Source organism: Haliotis asinina, chromosome 13, assembly GCF_037392515.1.
Source record: "Haliotis asinina isolate JCU_RB_2024 chromosome 13, JCU_Hal_asi_v2, whole genome shotgun sequence".
NCBI lineage: Eukaryota > Metazoa > Mollusca > Gastropoda > Lepetellida > Haliotidae > Haliotis > Haliotis asinina.
Genome location: NC_090292.1, coordinates 2,570,092 through 2,575,594, shown reverse-complemented (window position 1 = coordinate 2,575,594; position 5,503 = coordinate 2,570,092).

Here is a 5,503-nt window from a genome sequence, read left to right as displayed (position 1 = left end):
GAACTTTGATAGTCATGAGTACACGTCAACGTGGTGATGTCATTTAAGCTCTAAGGTAAATGCAACTGTTTATATGCTTAATGGGCACTTCAAACGACATACTGGAACATGCAGTGAGGCAACTGATTTAATATTCGCTGAGTCTGAATGGAATGAAACATTGTCAAACACAACGAAAAACGGGTTTGCACCGGGTTTGATTCAACCATCAAACAGAAAAGATTGATGTACCCCACACCTTTTTGTTTGTAGTATATTTTACGAGGATTTTGACAGCTCCTTAGCACCCGGGGAGCCAGCGCCGGTTGATACTGTATCGATCAGTAAATTATCTGTCTTTTTTCAAGAATATTGTCCGGACTTTTCCAGGTTGTTAACGTTCAGGAATGAGCCATGATCCTAATGTTACGATTACTTACAGTTTCACTTCCTGGTATTTCAGCGTTTAGTTCATAGGAATGTCAACACCAGTCTTTCACAAATGAAACGTCTCCATGTGCCATTAGCTTCGCTAACTGATTTTGTAGGAACTGATTTTGTAGGAACTGTGTGAAACGGTATTCAGGGTAACCTATTTTAGTTTTTATTGGTTTGACTGTAACAAAATGGGCCTGCACATTTCATTCAGGGCCTGTAGATTTTAAAGCCCGTAGACGGCAGCAGGCCCTGACGTTTAGATTTAGGCATTGCAAACACTGCTTCTTAGTGATGAACAGGGACGAAAGAACGTTCTTATGTACAGGAAGATCTAGAAACACAGTTGGACAAGTTGATGAAACGTACATAAAATCACCTCGCCTTTGCTCAATGAAATAGTTCGTGAATGACATGTGAAAGTGTGATTTTGTATAGTGAGTGAGTGAGTGAGTGAGTAGGTTTTACGCCCTTTCAGCAATATTCCTGCAATACCACAACAATATTCCAGCAATATCATACCAGGGGACATATTACCCATTTGGGGAATCGAACTCGGTCTTCGTCGTGTCGAGCGAACGCTTTAACCACATGGCTACCAACCGCCCCTTGTATTATGAGCCGAGGTTGTGGGTACAAGGACACAAGGAATACTGGGGGGAGAAGAGGGGGGCGGGATGTCTTCAGCCATACAACATATAGCCGTGAGCCTTCTCATATCAGACTTTTGTATATCATTCATCGAAATTCTTCTATATTTGTTAACACTTTAGAGACTCTCTGAAATCTGAAAAGATATTTATGCTGTGCCATCCCGAGACAGTTTAAAGTGGTTCTGTGTCGACTGGGAAGCAGTGTTGTTGCTGATTGTTTGCAGAGTTGGGAGTGTAACCATCACCTGTGTGCTCATATAAATCTCAAGGTTCACATTTCACTGCTCGTGTTTCTAGTATTCGGTACACACACTACAGTGCAAGCACGTTCCTATAGTTTGTTTTGTGTTTTTTATGCATATGGGTGGAAACATGTTCAGAGACAGCTTGGCTTTTATCCCACATATAGACGGGTAATACAGACGACATTCACCATACGTTGACAACCTTAGTAATATCCACGCATATACATGCATTAAAAGAAGGACCTTTCAGGGAAAGTCGCGGTTGCTCAACAGGTTAGCCGACTAACTTTGTGTATGAATCCAGTTGAGACCGATGAATTGCTCACTAACACAAAATCTAATAATTGCAACAAAACCAAATTTTGCACAGCCACATGGAATCGACAGACCAGCTATGATGGTGTGTCTCATAATTTGGAACACCCGAATACAAAAGCCAGGTGGGCAAGGTGCACGTGTGAAATTGACACGTGTGATTTGCTCGGCAAACCAGACTTTCGAATTCGTGATTGCAGTACCTGAAACAATGAGATTATCACACGACGCTCAGTCAATAATTTGCGAAGTATTTAACTTTTATAAAAAACGAAGGTGAATGGGGTAGGCCTCAAAATGCTCTGGCTAGGTATCGTATAGGAACTGCATGTGCTGTTGGGATGACGGAAGGGAAATTAAAAACTTGAAAAACTGTACCGATTCAACCTGCACGGGCACAAATCAGGGGACCGTCTCAAAACCCACACGATGTGAGAAAATTGATTCATTTCAACAACAGCTGGTTAGAAACGCCATTAAGTCTCTATATAAACAAAATACCTTTGTCTCTCTGCGCATTCTGAAAAAAGCATATTGAGACAAATGATTCTTTGCTCATTTTAAAATATCAGTTAAGGAAGTTGCCTCACAAATTTGGTTTCCGTTACAAAAATGTTGGCTCAGAAAATAGACGTGCACTGTGCAAGATGTCTGATATTGTTCGACTAAGAAACCAGTACTTACGCACAATTCGAAAGAAACGTACAGAGGGTTACGAGCCTGTAAACATGGGTAAATGCTTCCCAAACCGCAGGGACACAATGGTTCGCTTGCTCCTCTTCAGAGTCCTGTGCCAGAAAATTACCACTTGGCAAGGGAGAGCGACTGATTGTACCAACACTGACTCCCCCCCCCCCCCCCCCCCCCCCCAAAGTCTGATTGTCATGGATAACTCTCCAGATCATGGCGTTGAAAAACCTAATAAAAAGACCCCAACATCTAACAGTAAGAAGGGGGGCATGATAGAATGGTTGCAAAGCAAAGCGATATCGTATCCAGAAAAAGCAACCAAACCTGTTCTGTATGACATTATGAAGTCAAATAAAACCACACCTGTCTTTAAGGTTGATGAGTACCTTACAGAACATGGTCATTCAGTTTTACGATAGGCACCCTGTCGTTGCGATTTAAACCCAATAGAACTCATTTAGGGTATCATGAAATCGGATGTTGGCCGGCAAAAGGTAACATTCAAACTTCGGGATGTACAGACGATTGTACAACAGACAACAGACAACAGACACCATCACAGCACAGGCTAGTTGATAACCTGGTACTCCCCCCCCCCCCCCCCCCCCACACACACACACACACACACACCCCACACCCCACACACCCCGTTCCTAAACAACCTTTTTATTCGGGTGACCCAAATTATGAGAGACATCATCAGAGCTGGTCTGTAGATTTCATGTGGCTGTGCAAAATGTGGTTTTGTTGCACTTATTAGATTTTGTGCTAGTGAGCAATTCATCCGTCTCAGATGGAATCAAACGGACTGTAGGTGGCTGCGTGTGCGGGTTCGAATGCCGAATGAGACTCAACCGAAATCTGTACTTTACTAAGAAAGATTAACCCCAAATATAGTTATTTCGTACAACCTTCTATTGTGGAATTAGGCAGTACAATAACGTCTGAAATAATTTTCACAGTGAAGCAATGTTTAGCAATATTTAGCAAGTAAATATGATGAATATCATATTTACTCATAGATACGCAATAAAACACTTTATTATGAATTACAGATACCAAGTATGTAAGGTGTTATTCATTATTAGTGAAATATGCCCGCTATCGCGCGCGCGCGCACACACACACACACACACACACCACCACCACCACCACCACCTCACCTACAACCTCCCTCCCAACACACACACACAGAGCACCCATTCTTGTCTTGGCTCTGATGTTGCTCTTGTTTGTGGCAGCAGTATTCCTGAAACACGATGGCAGCCTGTAACTTATCGAGTCTGGACCAGATAGATCTGTGATTGACATTATGTGTTTCAGTCCACAAAGGTGAGCTAAGATGACACACACTCATTCCATCTGTCGGAAGACATACGAGCGGATTACGTTGCCAGATTACGCGGATGAGGCGTGCTGCGACAAATATATCATGTTGCAGTCGAGAAGCGAGGATAACACAGAGATAACCGGTTTACGCTCACTCTCCCCGAGACCGATGTCTAGCTGTCCACTAAAATCCCGGGATTAATCAACAAGGGGCCCTGACCCCGAAGCATGTCCGAGGGACAGTAGACCACCGGATGATTAGAGCGGTATAACTGTCCATGTGATATATAGTGATGGGATTTTTACACACACGCTGTGTGAAATGAAACGTTTGAAGACGAAGGTTCAAGTTCCCTGCAGGTGTAAGTCACTTATACAAGTGACAAACCTGACATTGTCCAGTCAGAGGCATGTCATGACTTTTCTGTGACGCATTCAGTGTAACCCAGGATTATCTTGGATTATCTTGTCTCAATAACGAAGCATACGACTTTACGTATGAAAACTTCTTGCTTCTTGCACAGAGCGACATTTTGATGTAGATTCTTGGAAGGTATCCAAGTTAAAACCTAAAATCACTTAACGGCGTAAGAGTATTCCTGGGAACGTGATGTTCATGACGTTGATCACAGTGTTGTCTGCTTCAGGCTCGATTATATACACGCCGGCTCCATATACCCTTAATAACACAATGCTTCACTGAGGACTTGGGCACTGTAGGTTGAAGAATATTCGCATAATAGGTTACGAGGATGTTGGCAACATTTGTGATTGATTGTACCTGGAATCTCGGACTGAAGGCATATTTCTATTGAACAGCTGAATTCACCACAAGCACACTATTGTGGACAGTTTTGTCTAAATCTTCCTCCACAGACCTTAGCCAAGGACACTAGAGGTGGGTGAAGGTATTTAACTCACCACATGAACCGAAGTAAGCTGTAAATGGCAACATATAAGTCAGATCAGTTATATATGCGTCAGTTAAGCTACACTTACAAAGTTGAAGATGGAAAATTCAGACGTTTGCATTCATGCACAGGAAGACTGGACAGTAGAGGAGGAAGGGTGTTATCTTGTCTTTTCCGTCAGGCAAATACAGTGGTTTTATACCAATGCGCAATTTGAGCAATCTTTACCTGGTTTCAGATACCCACAGTAGAAAAATGTTTTTCTAAACTTCTATATTTGTATCTGTTTGTGTCAGGTAAATTTGTGAGGCTGTGATGAAGGTCTCAGAGGTTTATCACTTTGGCCAGCATTGGTTTAGTCTCACACACCCAGAAATACATTCAGGGCATACAAGTATTTGAACACCACAATTATCACGTCCTGGTCTGTGCAAGGGGCGTAACTCTCCACAACCCCAAACGAGCCAGGATTCACTCAGCCGGTCAGAACCCGGATTCACTTAGTCAGCCAGAGCCACGATTCACTCAGCCAGTCAGAGCCACGATTCACTCAGCCAGTCAGAGCCACGATTCACTCAGCCGGTCAGAGCCACGATTCACTCAGCCAGTCAGAGCCACGATTCACTCAGCCAGTCAGTGCCACGATTCACTCAGCCAGTCAGAGCCACGATTCACTCAGCCAGCCAGAGCCACGATTCACTCAGCCAGTCAGAGCCACGATTCACTCAGCCAGCCAGAGCCACGATTCACTCAGCCAGCCAGAGCCACGATTCACTCAGCCAGTCAGAGCCACGATTCACTCAGCCAGTCAGAGCCACGATTCACTCAGCCAGTCAGAGCCACGATTCACTCAGCCAGTCAGAGCCACGATTCACTCAGCCAGTCAGAGCCACGATTCACTCAGCCAGTCAGAGCCACGATTCACTCAGCCAGTCAGAGCCACGAT